This window comes from Ursus americanus, chromosome 2 (assembly GCF_024610735.1).
Source record: "Ursus americanus isolate L20-20 chromosome 2, mUrsAme1.1.p, whole genome shotgun sequence".
NCBI classification, from domain to species: Eukaryota; Metazoa; Chordata; class Mammalia; order Carnivora; family Ursidae; genus Ursus; species Ursus americanus.
Genome location: NC_142128.1, coordinates 20,196,827 through 20,216,712, shown reverse-complemented (window position 1 = coordinate 20,216,712; position 19,886 = coordinate 20,196,827). Strand labels below are relative to the sequence as shown.

The window sequence follows — 19,886 nt, the reverse complement described above, 5'->3', positions numbered from 1 at the left end:
ATCAACACCGCTGAGTGCTGACTCCAGTGCCAGGCATTACTCCGCATGCTGGACAAACAGGAACACGTACAACCCTTGGAAGCAGCCTATGTAGAAGGCACCGCTTTACAGACAGAGGTCAAGGCTGTTTCCTCAAGCTGTGCAACCTTGCAGGAAACTTCATTCTATTGCTTTTCAAACCTACTTACCCACTTGGACTGCCATCCCTCCCCCAACACTTCAGTTGCGCAAACGGTGTCTGTGTGGATGTGTGTGTGTATTTATACGCAGGGTACGTACATATATACGTACCTACAATGTATATTTATGCAATTGCAAAAATCAATCCGATACTCTTAGCATCGGTTTTCAAGTTTGGAATGTCAACTGCAGGCTGCATACTGGCCTGTAAGATATTGCTCTACCTCTCATTTTTATCGTTGTTCTTTTGCATGGACTAGTCTCAGTTTTTGGTTTCTATTTCTTGTTGGTTTCGTTCTTGGTTATAAATGGAAGGCAGGAAGCAAAGTCTTAAGGGCAATAAACTTTGTACCTACACAGACTTTGAGTCTGTTTTCCTTCTTGTGAGCGCCGTTGCTTTCCTCAGCGGATCCGCAAGGCCTAAAGTGTTAATCACCTAAGGAAAATACAAAACAAAAGCAAAGAGTTTTGTCAGAGTTTATCACTGACTCAATCTCTTCATAATTAATTGGCCTGTTTAAAACATCCGGTGGAAAAAAGACAGTCTCTTCAACAAATGGCACTGGGAAAATTGGACAGCTACATGCAAAAGAATGAAACTTGACCACTCTCTCACACCATACACAAAGATAAACTCCAAATGGATGAAAGACCTCGATGTGAGACAGGAATCCATCAAAATCCTAGAGGAGAACATAGGCAGCAACCTCTACGACATCGGCCAAAGCAACCTTTTTCATGACACACCTCGGAAGACAAGAGAAACAAAAGATGAAATGAACTTGTGGGGCTTCATCAAGATAAAAAGCTTCTGCACAGCCAAGGAAACAGTCAAAAAACTAAGAGGCAGCCCACGGAATGGGAGAATATATTTGCAAATGACGCTACAGATAAAAGACTGGTATCCAAGATCTACAAAGAACTTCTCAAACTCAATACGCGAGAAACAAATAAACAAATCACAAAATGGGCAGAAGATATGAACAGACACTTTTCCAATGATGACATACAAATGGCCAACAGACACATGAAAAAATGATCAAAATCATTAGCCATCAGGGAAATTCAAATCAAAACCACACTAAGATACCACCTTATGCCAGTTAGAATAGCAAAAATTGACAAGGCAAGAAACAACAATTGCTGGAGAGGATGTGGAGAAAGGGGATCCCTCCTACATTGTTGGTGGGAATGCAAGTTGGTACAGCCACTCTGGAAAACAGTGTGGAGGTCCCTTAGAAAGTTAAAAATTGAGCTACCCTATGACCCAGCCATTGCACTACTGGGTATTTACCACAAAGATACAGAAGTAGTGAAGAGAAGGGCCATATGCACCCCAATGTTCACAGCAACAGTGTCCACAAGAGCTAAATCATGGAAGGAAACGAGATGTCCTTCAACAGATGACTGGATTAAGAAGTTGTGGTCCATATATACAATGGAATATTACTCAGCTATCAGAAAGAACGAGTTCTCAACATTTGCTGCAACATGGACGGCACTGGAGGAGATAATGCTAAGTGAAATAAGTCAAGCAGAGAAAGACAATTATCATGATTTCTCTCATCTATGGAATAGAAGAACTAGGAAGATCGGTAGGGGAAGAAAGGGATAAAAAAAGAGGGGTAATCAGAAGGGGGAATGAAGCATGAGAGACTATGGACTATGAGAAACAAACTGAGGGCTTCAGAGGGGAAGGGGTGGGGGAATGGGATAGACTGGTGATGGGTAGTAAGGAGGGCACGTATAGCATGGTGCACTGGGTGTTATACGCAACTAATGAATCATCGAACTTTACATCAGAAACCAGGGATGTACTGTATGGTGACTAACATAACATAATAAAAAAAATTAAGAAAAAAACGAAAACGGGCGCCTGGATGGCTCAGTCAATTGAGTGTCCGACTCTTGATTTCAGCTCAGGTCATGATCTCAGTGTTCAGGCTCCAAGCTCAGTGCAGACTCTGCTTGTCCCTCTCCCTCTCTCCTTCCCGCCCACTCTGTCTTTCTGTCTCTGTGTCTCTCTCAAATAAATAAATAAATAAAATATTGAAAAGAAAAAACAACGCTGTGCCTCAATTAACTAAGACTCATAGGCTAACGTTTCCTCCCAATGGAAGCTACTGGGATTGCCTTCTGGCTTCATCTAACAGCCAATTACTTCACAAGGATTAACAGGATATAAAATCTACTCTCTCTGTTGTAAGGAGTCCCTGAATAGTGGGCAAGACGTTAATGGAAAATGAACCAACATTCACAAGAGGGTGAAATAAGGAGAAGTCAATCAGAAAGTTCCGCGGTACAATGTCTCATACCTGACTTAAACAAACAAACAATAAAAAAAAACCAGTTAATACAGAATAGAATAATAGGATGCCATGGACCTGAATAATGCTAACATACTTTTGGAAAAAATAAAACACTTAAGAACATGTATTCTGAATATTTTCTCCCAGCCTGTCTTGCCTGCTCATGTTCTTAGTGTATCTATTTTTCCTTTGTAATTAGTGCTTTTTATGTTCTGTATACAAAACATTTGCCTACCCCAAGGTCATCAAGATATTCTCCCATGTTTTCATACAAAAGTTTTATGGTTCTAGCTTTTCTCTTTTTCAAGATTTATTTGATAGAGAGAGTGTGCACAGGGGAAGGGCCAAAAGTAAAGAATCTCAAGCAGACTCCTCACTGAGCGTGGAGGCTGACACAGGGCTTGATTCGACACGGGGCTTGATCTCATGACCCTGAGATCATGACCTGAGCCAAAATCAAGAGTTGGACTCAAGTGACTGAGCCACCCAGGCGCCCCCTGGTTCAGCTTTTATATTTAGGTTTAGGATCCATTCCAAATTAATGTGTGTGTGTCAGAACGAGGTACGGGTCAAGCTCCATTTTCTTTCCACCTGAATATCCAGTTCAAACAGAATAATTCATTAAAAAGACTTCCTTTCCCTCACTGAACTGACTTGACACTCTGGGCAAAAATCAATCAACAGTACTTGTGTTTGGTCTATTTTTGGACTCTCTATTCTGTTCATTGATCTATCTTTATGCCGAAGACTTTGATTACTGTGGCTTTGCTATAAGTCTTAAAATTCAGCAGGAATAAGCATTCTTCAACTGTGTTCTTTTGAAGACTATTTTGGCTATTCCAGACCCTTTGCCTTTCCATATACATTTTAGAATCAATCTGGTCATTTCTTCTAAAAAAGATGGCTACAAGTTTGACTGGGATTGCATTGTTTGCATGAATCAAGTGGTGGAGAACAGAAATCCTGATGACAGCAAATCTTCCGATGCATAAACAAAGCATATCTCCCATTTATTTCAGTCTTCTTGAATTCTTCCCAACAATGTTTTATTTTTTCTGTGTAAAGGTGTTTCATGTCTTTCTTGAGACTTATTCCTAGCCAGTTTGGTTTTCTGCTGTTGTTTTTGTTTTCTACGTAGGTTCCACACCCAGCATGGAGACCAATGCAGGCCTTGAACTCACAACCCTGAGTTCAAGACCTGAGCTGAGATCAAAAGTCAGATGATTCATCGACTGAGCCACCCAGTCACCCCAAAAACTTTACTTTTTTTTTTTAAAGATTTTATTTATTTATTCGACAGAGACAGAGACAGCTAGCAAGAGAGGGAACACAAGCAGGGGGAGTGGGAGAGGAAGAAGCAGGCTCATAGCGGAGGAGCCTGATGTGGGGCTCGATCTCAGACGCCGGGATCACGCCCCGAGCCGAAGGCAGACGCTTAACCGCTGTGCCACCCAGGCACCCCCACTTTACGTTTTTTGATGCTACTGTAAATATTTTAAATTTTCATTTTCTTATACATGTATATTTACAATACATCTACGTGACAAAGAATTCCTATTCAGAATATATCATAAATTCCAATAAGTCAAAACCAAAAACAACAGGAACAGCAAAAATGGGCAAAAGACTTGAACTGACAGTTCACAAAAGATGTACGAATGCCCAATAAACACACAAAAAGGTGCCTAAGATCATTTGTCACCAGGGAAATGTAATGTGAAACCATAATGAGATGCTATCTCACCCTCACTGACAGCACAGAATGTCAACGAGGATGCTGAGCAACTGGGGTGTTACTATATTGCTGGTGGGAAGTGTAAACTGATAAACCACTTTGGAAATTAGTCTAGCAGTTCAATATATCCCCACCCTGTGACTAAGCAATCCCATGAAGCAATTTTGAGAGAAATCTAAGACTTCTATAAGAATGTTTATTATAGCCTATTCATAATGACCAAATTATTGGAAACAACAAAATGTCTAATCATCAGTTGAACAGATGAACAAATTGTGGTATAGGCACACTACATACAAAGGAACAAACTATTTTACACTGACAAAGACTCTCTCCTTGACCAAACTCTAGCCAGATTCCTCTGAACCCCCTTCTCGACAAGGCCTCAACCTTGGCTTATCATATGCAGACTGGGCCAAACACTAACATAGTTTCTAACAGCTCAAGACCCCAGCCCTAGGACAACGCCAGTCCCCCTTAGTCCATGACTGAGAAAACTCAAGGCATCTACTGTTTGCTCAGCCAACACTGAAAAGTCTGGCTCCTGTCTCCCAGTGAGTAAATGCAGGTGGTTTCACATGGAACAACGCCTTTCTCACTTTTTGTAATCTTTTACTTCTCTGACTTTATTCATACCTGGCCTTACTCCCTCATTCTCTCTTTAAAATGCCCTCTGTACAAACTGAGTTTGAGTTGAATTCATGCTGGACTCTTTTCCTGATTGCAGGAGTTATTGCTGATTAAAATCTGTCCTCACCACTTAAACTAGGATCTGGCTTTGTTTATCTTTGATAAGTGAACACAACATGGATAAATCTCAAAGAACACACTGAGTGGAAGAAGACAAAAGAATACATACCATTCAATTCCATTTACAGGACCTACAAGATAAGGCAAATCTAATCTACCACAGATTCTGAAATCAGAAAATGACCAGTGGAGGTAAAGAGCCTAACTAGAAAGAGATACAAAGGAAACTTCTGGAGTTTCATATACAGTTCATATTTGTTTTTGGTGGTGGGGCACAGATATACAGTTGACACTTGAACAACACAGGGGTTAAGGGTGCTGACACCTGTGCAGTCAAAAATTTTCATTTAACTTTCAACTCCCCAAAAACTTCACTACTAATTGCCTACTGTTGACCAGAAGCCTTACTGATAACATAAACAGTCCATTCACATATATTTTGTATGTTAGATGTATTGTATATTGTATTCCTTCAACAAACTACACTAAAGAAAATATTGTGAAAATCATAAAGAAAATATGTTTACAGTACTGTACTATATTTATCAAAAAATCTGCATATAAGTGGACCCATGCAATTCAAACCCATGTTGTTCAAGAGTCAACTGTATACATTTCTTAAAATGCTCATCAAACTGATTAATAAGACCTGAGCATTTCATTTTACAAATTATCTCCTTTTCTCCCCTGCCCTCCCACCTCCATTTGCTTTCTTCCCTTTCACCTCTGTCTCTTAAGAATACTTGAGGTAATTTTTTTCTTTTTCTTTTCTCTCTTTTTTTTTAATAGGCTACACACCCAGCATGGAGACCAACGTGGGGCTTGAACTCAAACCCTGAGATTAAGCCATTCAATCCGACTGAACCACCCAGGCACCCCGACCTAGGGAAATTATAAAGGAAAAAAAAAAAAAAGAGCCAAGAGAGATGTAGCTGACCCTCCAAATTCCCCTTTCAATATCCACCTACCCCTTCTTCCTTACTAAGAGGACCCCAATTTTGTTCAAGGTATCAATCTGCCCTGTGAGAAATTCTCCCCTCTCACATGTTCCTGCACCTAGAGGTAGGGCCACATGCTTAGTTCTGGCCAATGACATGTATGTTGAAGTCTACACCACAGGCTTCCTGAAAAGCTATTGCTTTCACAGACTTACACACATACCTTTGGTCAGTGTCCCTTTCTTTTCTTCCTTCCTGCAGTATAGCTGCTCAAATGAACTAAGAAAAGGGTGTTATTCCCTAGTACAAACCTCTTCTTATTCTGAGAAGCAAGCTGTGGGAGCTCTCAATCAATTCACAACTAAGTAACTTTGCAAGTCAAAATGTTCATGCATCAAAATGAAAAAAACAAATTCCAACTGGAAGTGAAGAAGACAGACACATGGCTGTGTTAAAATATATATAACAATTTAGTATCTAAGTGATGTTTCAAATCCATGGGGGATATAGACCATCACTAGATGTTGTAGGGACCAAAACTGCTACCTTATAACATACAGAATAATAAAAATAGATGAATGGTCTAAGCAGTAGGAGCCCAAACCATAAAAGTGCTAAAAGAAAATGTAGTGATTGAAAATGGTCTTTTAAAGCATTATCCAAAGCCACAAGCCATAAAGTTAGACTGTGAGATTTGGCACCATAAAGATTCAGAATGAAATGTATCATGAAATGTATGGTACAAGCTAAACTGAAAGGCAACAGTTTGAGAGAAAATACTGCAACAAATACAGAGGCAAAGGACTACTATCCTACATATAAAAAGTTCTTACAAATCAATAATAAAAATATAAATACCCAAACAAAAAGACAACAACCCAGTAGGAAAATGATAAGGAGAGAAGGCTCATGTGAAAAAAGTATCACTGACAGTGACCAACTAAAAATGCTCAGTCTTACTACTGATTATAAAAATATAAATTTAAGGGGCACTTGGGTGGCTCAATCGGTTAAGCATCTGACTCTTGATTTTGACTCAGGTCATGATCTCGGGATTGTGGGATCCAGCCCCAGTCAGGTTCTGTGCTCAGTGTGGAATCTGCTTGAGATTGTCTCTCTCCCTCTCCCTCTGGCCCTCCCCTGTGTTCATTCGTGAACAAGTAACTCTTTAAAATATATATTTGTATATGTATAAATATATATTTATATATATAAATTTAAACACATATACAAAATAAATATGTATATATAATAAATATATATTTAGATTTAAATATAAAACATAAACATATATATATATATAAATTTAAAACAGGCATTATCTTCCCCCCCACCCCCGCATGTTGACAAAAAATTTAAGAGACTGAGAAATACTCTGTGATTAGCATCTTATTTACTATAGGTCAAAACAGAAACTGACATAATCACTCTTGAGGATCATTTTGCAGAAGCTCTTACCCTGAAATCCATCTCACTGGAAAACTCAAACACACATGCAAAAATATGTTCATCACAGGGGCGCCTGGGTAGCGCAGTCGTTAAAGCGTCTGCCTTCGGCTCAGGGCGTGATCCTGCTGTACCGGGATCGAGTCCCACATCAGGCTCCTCTGCTATGAGCCTGCTTCTTCCTCTCCCACTCCCCCTGCTGTGTTCCCTCTCTCGCTGGCTGTCTCTCTCTGTCAAATATATAAATAAAATCTTTAAAAAAAAAAAATATGTTCATCACAGCCCGATCTTAATAGCAAAATCATAGCCACCCAAATGACAAACAGAAGAATCATCACGTAAATTACAACCGCACTGTGGAATACAATTCAGCCATTAAAAAACACAAAAAACACTGTATGCACAGTATATTCAAATTAGTCTGAGTGGGAGAAATGTATTTACTTTTGTCATTTAAAAAGTTAATCCTGGTTCCATACAAATTTAAGGACTATTTCTTCCAGTTCTTTGAAAAACGTTCTCGGTATTTTGATCGGGATAGCATTGAAAGTGTAGATTGCTCTGGGTAGCATGGACATTTTAACTATGTTAATTCTTCCGATCCATGAGCATGGAATATCTTTCCATCTTTTTATGTCTTCCTCAATGTCTTTTAAGAGTGATTTATAGTTTCTAGAATAAAGGTCCTTTACGTCTCTGGCTAAGTTAATTCCAAGGTAACGTATGGTTTTTGGTGCTATTGTAAATGGGATGGATTCCCTAATTTCTCTTTCTTCGTTCTCATTATTCGTGTACAGAAATGCAACTGATTTCTGAGCATTGATTTTGTATCCCGCCACGTTACTGAATTGCTCTATAACTTCTAATAGTTTGGGAGTGGCTTCTTTTGGGTTTTCCATATAGAGTATCATGTCATCTGCGAAGAGAGACATTTTGACTTCTTCTTTGCCGATTTGAATACCTTTCATCCCTTTTTGTTGTCTGATTGCTGTTGCAAGGACTTCTAGTACTATGTTGAATAATAGTGGCGAGAGTGGGCATCCTTGTCGTGTTCCTGATCTTAAGGGAAAGGCTTCCAGCTTTTCCCCATTGAGAATAATATTTGCAGTAGGCTTTTCATAGATGGCTTTTATGAGATTGAGACAACATGGACGGCACTGGAGGAGATAATGCTTAGTGAAATAAGTCAAGCAGAGAAAGACAACTATCATATGATTTCTCTCATCTATGGAACATAAGAACTAGAATGATCAGTAGGGGAAGAAAGGGATAAAGAAAGGGGGGGTAATCAGAAGGGGGAATGAAACATGAGAGACTATGGACTATGAGAAACAAACTGAGGGCTACAGAGGGGAGGGGGGTGGGGGAATGGGATAGACCGGTGATGGGTAGTAAGGAGGGCACATATTGCATGGTACACTGGGTGTTATACACAACTAATGAATCATTGAGCCTTACATCGAAAACCGGGGATGTACTGTATGGTGACTAACATAATATAATAAAAAATCATTATTAAAAAAAAAAAAAAGTTAATCCTTAAGGAGGGCCAGGTTGGCTCAGTCAGGAGAGCATGTGACTCTTGACAGGATTGTGATTTCCAGGGGCGCCTGGGTGGCTCAGTCCTTAAGCGTCTGCCTTCGGCTCAGGGCCTGATCCCTCCCTTGTGGGATCGAGCCCCACATCAGGCTCTTCCTCTGGAAGCCTGCTTCTTCCTCTCCCACTCCCCCTGCTTGTGTTCCCTCTCTCGCTGGCTATCTGTCAAATAAATAAATAAAATCTTTAAAAAAAAAAATTGTGATTTCCACCCCATGCTGTGTGTAGAGATTAAATATTAAATCTTAAAAAAAAAAAAACTTAACCATTAAAAGAAAAAAAATTAGTATTCTAGATCTCAGACCACTGTTTTTCACAAATATTTGCCAAAATTTAATTTGTTCCTTACGGGAAAAATGGGGTGAGGGGACAAAAAACCCAGAAAATCCATGATTTATTTGACTTTCCTGATGAGCACGTTTGGCTGCCAATTTGTCCTCACCAGAATATTTTCATTCTAAACTGACATGTCTTCTCTGGGGAGGGAAAGCACCAATCCCCACCATCAGAATATTTCAGATCAAAAGTTCAGCCCTGCTCTCTGGGCAGAGCCAGGAAGATGCCATCAGTGAGCTGGAAAGGCCTAGCTAAGCCTTCCAGAAAATGCTACCTCTCCCAAGAGGTGATCCTCTGACCCACTTGCACCTCAAGAGTGACTTTTTTTGATGCAGTTGAAATCAGGTTAACTTCTGGAATTCTCACAATAGAATCTCAGTCTTCCAGCCCCTGGCCTGGTTTCTAAAACACACAGACCACTCAAAACCAGGGAAACAGAACATGGCAATTTTGAGTCCTCATCAGGAAATAGAACCTTGAGCATCTACATTCAGTTCCTCGTCACTCTGCTGGCTGAGGAATACTTCCTAGGGGTCTACAAGGCACGTGGCCCTGAGACACACACGGTCCCTCTTGGCACCATGATTCTCACGGGGGAGACAAACATTAAACAAGATGTCTCCATTGCGATGGGGCTGACTGCCACGAAGAAGATACATAGAGAACAGATAATGGGCTGGACCTTGTCTGCAGGTGTCAGGGGCCGCCGGAGGGAGCCGCATCCAACATGAGCCAGAAGGCTGGGGACCTTCTTTCACTCATCGGCCTCACCCACATCCAATCTGTCAGCACATCCCATCAGCTTTTTCTTCAACATGTACCCAGAACCTGGTCTGTGTTCATCACTTCCACCCCTACCATCCTGATCCAAGCCGGCAGCATCATGTCTTGGAATATTCCAGTAGCCTACTAATTGATCTCCCTGCTTCCACCCTCACTGTTCTCAACAGAGAAGCTGAAGTGATCCCATAAAACCCAAGTCAGGTCACCTCACTCTTCACTTCAAAATCCCCCAGTGGCCACCACCCCAGGTCCCTAAGACCCCATCTGCTATCTCCTCCTTCTCCCTCACTCTGGCCTCGTCATTCCTGGAACAAGTCAGCCCAGCTCTCTCCACGGAGGCCTTCCTACTCCCCCTTCTCTGCCTGGGACACTGTTCCCACAGACATACACAGGGCTCACTCCCTCACCTCCTGCAAGGCTTTCCCCAACGCTGTCCTCAGGGTGCTTCTCCGGCCATCCCAGCTCAGATGATAAACCCTTCCAGCCCTCCTACAGCATCCAGCACCCCTGACACGCCGGACTGCTTGCCTCTGTGTTCCCTGGCGCTTCTCTCTCTGGAAGAAAGGCTTGCTAACAGCTCCACCATGGTCTGTCTGGGTCACATCTGGAACCACATGAGAACCGAGCCTCCGGCAACTGAGTAGGCATTCAATAAAGAATGTGGAGTGACTGCATTCATCTAAGGGAAGATGAGAGCTCATGAGGCAAGGGGGGTGGGGGTAAAAGCATCTTGGGCAGCGGGAGCAGCCAAGCCGCCCCAAGGCCGGCGGGCACACTGGAAGGACTGACCAGATCGTGTAGGGCAGGGAAGGCGAGGGGGAAGCAAGACTGGAGAAGGAGGACGGAGCAGCCTTGCAGACACAGAAGGAACATCTGGGTCTATCTCAAACAGCAACAAGAAGCCAGGAAACTAGGCAGTGACATGATCGAATGGGCCTTCCACAAACCTCTGGCTTCAGGGGGAGACAGGGATTTGGGGGAGGCAGGAGCACCTGGAAACTCAGCAAGCAGACTGGCAGCATGGCTCAGACCACAAACGACTGTAACTTGGACTGAGAGGGAAAAAGCAGAGGTGGAGAAAAGGACGTAGATTCCAGAAATATTTTTTTTAAAGATTTTATTTTACTTTATTTATTTGACAGAGAGACAGACAGCCAGTGAAGAGAGGGAACACAAGCAGGGGAGTGGGAGAGGAAGAAGAAGGCTCCCAGCAGAGCAGGGAGCCCGATGTGGGGCTCGATCCCAGGACTCTGGGATCACACCCTGAGCCGAAGGCAGACGCTTAACGACTGCGCCACCCAGGCGCCCCAAAATTCCAGAAATATTTTAGCAGATAAAGTCACAGGTCTGGGTGAATGATCGCATAAGGGGGTGAGGAAGTAAAAGCAGAGTTCCAAGATGACTCCTCCCTTTTGCACGTGGGAGCTGGAGGACACAGTGGCCCCATTCACGGAGTTGGGGAGTAGCAGTGGCAATGAGGAAAATACAGGAAGGGGATCTCAAGCACACTTTTGGAAAGAATGGGTTTGAGATAATTATGAGACATCGGAATGCAGATTTCCAGTTGGCAGCGGGAGACCCAGGGTTCCGTGAGAAGATCATGAAAAGCAAAGTGAGTCATGCCACACAGTGCAGATTCTCACCTTGCGGCTCATGGGGAATCAAAAGGTTTCCAGGAACACGTAACAGAAGATCTGGGATTCCAAAAGAATCACCCTGGCCAGAGCAGGAGCACGTGGATGGGACAGGGAGCTGGACGTGAAGGACTTGTTGCAACAGAGCAGGTAGGAGAAGGGCCCTGAGCCAGAAAAGGAAAGGGGAACAGACTTTCCCTTGACTTTCCCTTGGTCACCAATGCATCTCCCACAAGGCTGCCGGGGATCCGTCTAAAGCAAACGCAGAGCATGTCAGCTCCCCCACTTGAAACCCTTCTACCTCCCGCATTTCGTTATCTGACAACTTCTCCAGAATTCTTGTTGCTACTCACTCCTCGACCCAGTGTCTTCTGCCCCTGACACAGCCCTGTGCTTCAATGTCCAGGCTAGTTTCTTCTACCTGGAAAACACCTATTTGCCTTTTGAAGACTTCCCTCCTCTACTGTGAAGGAAGGAAAAGCAGCGGTGACATCGAGGAGGTCGCCTGGCACCTTGAGCCAGGCTGCACTGCTGGTAGAAGCGGGCCTGGGGCTCACAGGGAGGCCATGTGGTTCTCCTGTTGGACACAAACCATCTCGCAGAATAGCAGCACAACGTGACATAGCCAAGGTGATGAAGGGAGACAAAAAAGGACCACTTCCTCTTGTCCAAACAGACAAAAACCAGGTTGTCATGCCAGGTGGAAAATACCAATCATTCCTCTCTCCCAGCTGATACCAGCAAGTGCCTTCCTTCTGAACGACACCAGTTGTCACACTACTCATACCTCCTTCTAGAAAAGACTGATGGAGCTACCCAATCCCAGAACTGTCTCACCTCCAGTCGGCACGCAGTCTAGAGCACACCTTTGTGTGCTTCTTTGAAGCACACCTGCTTCTTTGAACACTCCCCAAAACATCCACCCAAAGTCCAAATCCTGTAAGTTCTTTCTAACACCCTCTTTCTTATTCACCAGCCCCACAGTTCCCCATGATGTGGGTTTTGCCTCAGGATGAGTAACGAACCCACTGTGTTTAAGGACAGGTGTGCTTCCAGTGGCTTTTCTGGAGGATGCTGACCACTGTCACAGTAGGAAAGGATGGTTCCCTTTTTTAGAGGGACTCCTAGGTGTCCTGGGAGGCCAACTGGCTTTCTTAACGTTATTTTTTAAGGGTTTTATGACTGTAACCTAGGGCGGCAGGCACCAGCCTGACCCACAGCTAGGACATAACTAGGACTCCATAACTGCAACCAAATAATATTCAGAACAGAGGGAAATCAAGAGGTGCCTAGGTGGCCCAGTCGGTTCAGTGTCCAACTTCTGATTTCGGCTCAGGTCATCATCTGAAAGTCCTGAGATTGAGCCCCAAGTGGGGTTCCACACTCAGTGGGGATTCTGCTCAAGATCTTCCCCCCCCTTCCATCCTCTTCTGCCCCCGCCCATGCACGCTCTCTCTCTAAAATAAATGAATAAAATCTGTAAAATAAATAAATAGTGGAGGGAAATCAGAAGTAGTAATAATAATTTAAGGAAGGCTTCACTCTGTGCCGGATCCTGTACTAACTGCCTTGGACCTATTTCTCATTTCATCCTTACATCCCAAAGGTGGGTTACCATTCTAATCCCCATTCCAAAGAATGGACTGAGGCAGAAAGTGATTTCCCCAGGTAATGCAAGGAATCCCTACGTTATTAATAACATGACTTTCTGACAAGGCTTAAGGGTTTAACACACTACAGTGAAGATGCAGATCACAAAACTTGAAGGACAGAGCCCTGGAAAATGTCCTCAAACATTAATTTATGTAATCTCCCAATCATGTTGCATGTTGTTCCGATGAAGGAAAGCCCAGTGCAAAAAAAAAAAAAAAACCTTGAAGGATTGCATCCCGATGGCACACATGCCTGGTCTTTAGAGCCTGAGACCTATCCCAGAAGATTCTGACTCAGTGAGTCTAGAGGAGGACCTAAGCATTTGTGTTTTCTTTAAAAAGCCCCACAGGCTCTGCTGATCTGCCCTCTGGGCTGGGTACAACTGCCTAGAGTCTCTGCAATTCCAAACCCAAACTTCCCTTACAATGTTGAGATGTCTGCAGACACAGGGGGGCACTGGAATCTAAGAGAAGAACAGAGAAATTATCAAAACTATCCCATGGAGAGTCAAGAAAAGGCAAGCTCTAGTTATACTACTTCTCTGTCCTTATTCTGTGTCTGAATTACTCTACGGTCAATTTACTTTTTTTTAAGTAAGCAACTTTGCAAAAACAGTTACCAACAAATATTAAATAATCAATAGTACCAATAAATTTTAAATAAACCTAATCGTAACATCGTACTGAAAAGTATTCTCTCTCTCTGATCACATCGATGGCACTTCAGATTCTCTTAGCAAATAACAGTCAATATGAGAAAAATTATTTCTAATTCAACAGTGTGACACACGTGGTCAACAGCACCTGAATGCTGGAGAAGAAATGAAGTTGGGTGGAAGCCATTAGCCTTCACAAATTTCACCACACACTGCCTCCAAGTCTTCAATACTTAGAGATGTATTCATCTATTTCTTGAATCAACCACCACTAACACCTACTACATGCCAGACATGGCTCTAAGTGTTTTATTAATGTTAACTATCATTTAATCTTCACAGTCATGTGTGAAGAGGGATTATCATCATCCCCATTTCTCAAATCAGGAAACTGAGATGCAGAGTGGTTTAGTAACACAGCTCATAAGTGGCAGAGCTAGGATCAGCTTGGCTCTGGACTCCATGTTTCAATCACTACGCTTAGTGTCCAAGAACCTACAAAAAGTGCAAGTCTTAACCCCAAACATTGGCTTTCCCCAACCTACAGTCCCTACATGGCCCCAGCTTCAAGGACATTCTCTCAATTCCTTTAACAGTTCACACTCCTCTCCTATTCTAAGGGAACACTCCCCCCCCCACATCCCTGTTTATTCTTAGCCTTCTGTTCTCAGCTTATATGATATTGCCTAAATTACAACCTCTAATGCACACTGTATTTCTCAGCACTCAAAGCAAAGCGGTAATTATGTATATCATGGGTAATTATTTGCTTCCTGTCTTTTCCAGCCAGGTGGTAACTACATCATGCACCATGCCAGTCCTATTTATCAAGTGTTCCCAGTCACTGAATACCCACCACCCACCCAAAAGAAAGGGTCAACCACAAAGTACACTCTCAACAATTTCTGTTGAGTGAACCAATGAATGAAGTACACTCCAGCCTCGTGCTTTCCGACTTGTCACACTTATCTGTGCTCACAACGCTGCCCCACAAGACCCCTAAGAATGTAGACTCTTGCGGCAAACATGCAAGAGCTCTGAAAAGTACTGGCTCTGCACACCAATATTACGTGCTCCTAGGCAGACCATGCCCCCCCTACACACACACGCACACACACACACCCCTTGACTGGCCCGACCTCAGGTGCAGTGGGGATCCTGACAACCCCCAATGGAAAGTAACCTATTCAAGAGGGAGAACCTGAACTCCTCCTCCCCCATCAACACCACACTTATTTGCTTCTCCTCGGTCTTGCAGACAGACTTTAGCCCCAAGAAGGCCAAGCCCCCGTCTACCTGGTTCAGCGCCGGAGTCCCACTCACGCCATCCCCAGGCCCGGCGCACAGCACAGGTGAGGTAATTATCACCTCCACGAATGAAGCCCCGCTCTGGGCACTTCACACGTGTGAAACCCGGGGCCCACGACTTGACGGCTACCTTCTAGTGCACAAGCGAGTTCCTGAGACACAGGCCCGCCTCCCCCCACACAAACCCCAGTCCCCCGGGGACGCCCCCGGGGACCCCGCGCCCCGCAGGCACCTCTGCACATAGAAGCATCTTTGCAAGTGCCGCGCACACCGTCGTCGTCGTCTTGTGTCTGTCGAGGAGGAAGAACAGGAGGTGAAAGAGGGCGTCCTCAGGCTACTGGCCATGTCCGTGGAGGTTCCGGGATGCTGCGCCCACCGGGAACACGGAAGAGCGTTCCGCAGGCGCCAGGGGAACCAGCCAGCCTCGGAGAAGGTAGGAGGGGTTGGTTCCACCGGGCTCAGCTGAGGCGGCTTAGGGACGCCGCATACGTCGGCTGCCCTGACAACCTTCCCGCTCATTGGCGACTCTGCCCAGACGCTGATTGGACAATTTCTCCGCCCCCTCAGGAAGGGTTCATTGGATTAAAAAAATATAGCCCCGCCCACTAAGTGCAGAATCGCTCTGGGGGCGGGACGTAAAGGGAAACGGACGTAAAGAGGCACCGCAATGCATTCCGGGAATTGTAGTCATGGATGCACGGGGAGAGCACCAGAACATTTTCTGTCATTCACAGGAGGGGGAAGAGCTGCAAGATCCTCAGCATTGGGGCGAGGCGCAGAGAATCCAGCCTGAGGAAACAAGTGTTAGTGTTACATTGAGTCGGGGCTCAGTCTCAACCACTGAACAAATGTTCATGGAGCGCTGACTCTGCGCCAAGAGTTGTGCTAAGTAAGGGCTTTGCGCACATAATCGCCTTTCAAATGTGGAGGAAGGAATGTGCGGAAAACTGCTACAATAGGAAACTATGTAGTAGTGAAAGCGAACTAGAGCTGCCAGTTACAAGCATCAATGGCTGAAGTTAAGAAACAATATTCAGTGAAAGAAGGGAATAGAACATTTTTTAAAAGTTCAAACCAAGCAAAACGAATGTTTAGAGTAAATGCACATAAATGATAAAATACTATACAGAAGAAGAAAGGAATGAGGGGAGGGGAAACAATCACCACATCTGTGACATTTAGGGAATGGGGAGGGTAGAACACTGGAGGAGAAGGATTATATAGGCCCTTCAATCATTTCTCACGTTCGGGTGGTTCACATGTGTTTCATGCATATTTAAGACGTTCCTTATATATATATTTTGTACTGGACTTCTTAGAAAACATTTCCTAGAAAAATAAAGAAGTGCATTTGTATGTTCCATTTCTCTGTCAGGAGCACTGAATGGAGCTACTCAAACTTTAAGAACTCACACACACACACACACACACACTAACAATAAAAAGTCAGGGTACATATCTTAGGGCAAGATCAGATATCAAAAGCTTACTTAGTATTTAATGGAGGGACAAGAACTCATTGATACCCAAAGTAGAAATGACAGTGGAGAAGGCTGAGCTTAGGGAGGCTTGCCAGGGGGAGTGGTGAGATCAAATACACCACTTTCGTTGAGTGGTCCTCTGCCAAGAGGGTAATGCAAACCACTGAATGAGCACAGTCTCCTACCTTGGCAGTGGACACATTCCATGGGTGTGAGTAAGTAGTAAGTGTGAAGGGCAAGTAGTATAAAGTGTCAATCCCATAGGTGTGGATGGTGAGGCTGAGAGTAATTGGAAGAAGGTGGAGGCAGATATATTGATGTGCCTCTTGTCGTTTTCTAAGCAAAGGACACCTCTGTTCTGCAGAAAAAAAATCTGATTCAGAGGACACTGGTCCGTTTTTCACTGAGGGCCACGCCAAAGGCTTCCTGCAGGCAGGCCCAACTCCTTTAGAAGTTGCTGATGAAGGAGCTAGACCTTTATGACACGGGAGTGGAGTTTGTTACTGGCTAGTTCAGGCGTCTCACTCAGGCTGTGCGATGCCTCCAAAGAGGAGACTATACTGGGGTAGTCCTCAACTATGTCATGAGACAATGTCAGAGAACGTTCACTGCCAGCTCATCTGCATCCTCTGACAAAGTCAAGGAAAGAGAATCTGAAATGTAAAACCCCTGTGGACATTCATATTGGAGCAAAAAGCAGGCATTAACCATGAAACTTCTCCGCAAGAGGCTAAAGTAGGCATTTGGTGTTCTGTCTATCCAGCATTCTTTCTTCTACAACAGCCTGAGTTAATGATGAAGAACTAAACCCTCCTTTCAATCCGTGTGGATTAGATGAGGCTCCTCGCCTGAAACATGGTGAAACTTACCAAGGCCTGGCCGGTCACACACACAAACACCCTCACCATACTTTAGAGCTGGGGAGGGTGGTGGTGGGTTTGTCCAATCAGAATGAATGCCAGGGTCGAACGGGAGGGAGTGGCTAGGCTAGAAGAGCTCTCTTTTTTGCTGGACTGGAAGGATGTACTTACAGAGTTACTGAGAACCATCTTGCCACCTCATATAGGCTGACAATGATGCTAATGGGAAGGCTAATGGAGTCTGGAGCACTGGGTGCTCAGTTAGGGGTGACCCCGGTTTGCAGTGTGGGAGCTGACGGGACAATCCCAGGAGCCTGTGGAATTGATGGATCAGGAGGATCTCGGCTCAGAATGATGAAAGAAACTGACACCCAGCGCTTGGAGCTTGCATCCTGAGCTGGGCACAAACGATCCCTCCTTTCCCAACAGCACCTGGTAGGACCTCAAACTACCATCTTCCTTCCCTGCTGGTGCTCTTTTCTGAGTCTGGGGCCTATGAGCTCATCACAGCTTTAAATGCCTACAGTCCGTTGAAAGGCTATCTTTCCTCAGTTGAGTTGCTTTAGCACCTTTTTCAAAATCAGTTGGATGTATTTGTGGGGACGATTTCTGGGCTCTTTGTTCTGTTCTATTGATCTGTGTGTGTGCCCTGCAGATGACAGACTGTCTTCCCAATTATAAGTATCTAATAAGTTTTGAAACTTGGTACACTGTATGTTCCCATTTTATGATTCTTTTATTAAATTGTTTTTGAAACTACTCTAATTCCTTTGTCTTTCCACATTACGTTTTTGAATAATCTTATCTATCACGACAAAAAAGGGAAAAAAAAGAAAACCTTACTGGATTTTACAGCAATTGCATTAAATCTCTCTATAAATCTGGAGAGAGGGGCGCCTGGGTGGCACAGCGGTTAAGCGTCTGCCTTCGGCTCAGGGCGTGATCCCGGCGTTCTGGGATCGAGCCCCACATCAGGCTCCTCCGCTACGAGCCTGCTTCTTCCTCTCCAACTCCCCCTGCTTGTGTTCCCTTTCTCGCCGGCTGTCTCTATCTCTGTCAAATAAATAAATAAAATCTTAAAAAAAAAATCTGGAGAGAGTTAACATCTTTACTACGCTTAATCTTACAATTCACGAGTATTGTGTATCTCTCCATGTATTTGTATCTTTGATTTCCTTTATCAGTGCTAAATACCTTTCAGCATGTGACTCCTGGACATGCCTTGTTAGATTTATCCCCAAGTATAGTTTTATTACTAATTGTGAGTGTGTTTGATTGTGGTGCCCACATGTTCATATCTAGTATATAGCAGTACAACTTACTGTATGTGTTTATTCTGTGTACTGTTTCACCGTGAAACTCCGTTATTAGTTCTAAGAAGAATTAGATTTTCATACCCTCTTGTGGCATAAGCCTGAAATTAAGATTCCATACTAAGGGCTGTCTTGATGCCTGGGAAAATCAAGGAGGGGCTCAAATGGCCAAATGCAAAGTAAGGTCTCCTAAACAAAAACCCTTCTCACCACAGGGACCAGACATGGTGCCTGTTGATTTTTGAGGAGCAGCATTCAGTTCCCTAGAAGCCCACTAAGTTGTTCAAGCAAGCCACTCATATACCCTCCCATCGGAACCAGGACTTGCAGCCCCCCTCCACCTTTAGGACACAGTCTTGCCTTCCAAGCCCCTGCTTATTCTCTGTGTTCCCAAGAGCAATCCCTGTGCAGCCCTGCACAGTGTGGGGGATCCTACCCCTGAACTGTGAGCATATGTGACTAGTGAACTGCTGTCAATCACAGCTGTCAGGTGTCAGGTGATCCCCACAGGTTTGCAACAGGAAGCTCTCTCTCACCAGGGAACTGAGGAGAAGGTGAATAAAACAAGTGGCATCACAAACAGGGTGGCCCACCTTAACTGAGGACATGGGGACAGCGTGAACTGTTCCTTTGTTAGCTAACTAGCCTCAGAGGTGACAAGCACTATCTGGGAGGGAACTGGCCATCGCTGGCCAGCGTGTGTGTTAGCTCCTGTTCTGTTTTTCAAATGGAAGTCACCATCCGTTTCCAAACTAATGTCCCATCTTTGCCAACAAGGTGAGAACCAATGTGAACTGACTGTATCTAGGCGTGAGGTGCCATGAATGTGACCTGCATCTGGCCTGTATGGGTCTCCAAGACTCCCTGTTGAGGTCCGCAACCACACATGCTGACTGGTGTGCTTGAGTT

At 44.1% G+C, this 19,886-nt stretch overlaps 1 protein-coding gene across 9 annotated transcripts in view; it reads right to left on the bottom strand.

The window, feature by feature from the left end:
• The window catches only part of LOC148110497 (uncharacterized), a 40,874-nt gene extending 24,954 nt beyond the window's left edge, over positions 1-15,920 (bottom strand). For 6 of the 9 annotated variants that reach the window (XR_015727393.1, XR_015727396.1, XR_015727398.1 and 3 more), the window contains exons 1-2: positions 15,556-15,920; positions 537-616 (exon numbers count right to left, since the gene is read on the bottom strand). The gene's annotated coding sequence lies outside the window, so the exon portion shown is untranslated. Of the gene's footprint in view, positions 1-536; positions 617-7,370; positions 8,163-15,555 lie in introns of those variants that run through there. The other 3 variants (XR_015727394.1, XR_015727392.1, XR_015727395.1) reach the window with 3 other exon arrangements.
• Between the last annotated feature and the right edge of the window lie 3,966 nt (positions 15,921-19,886).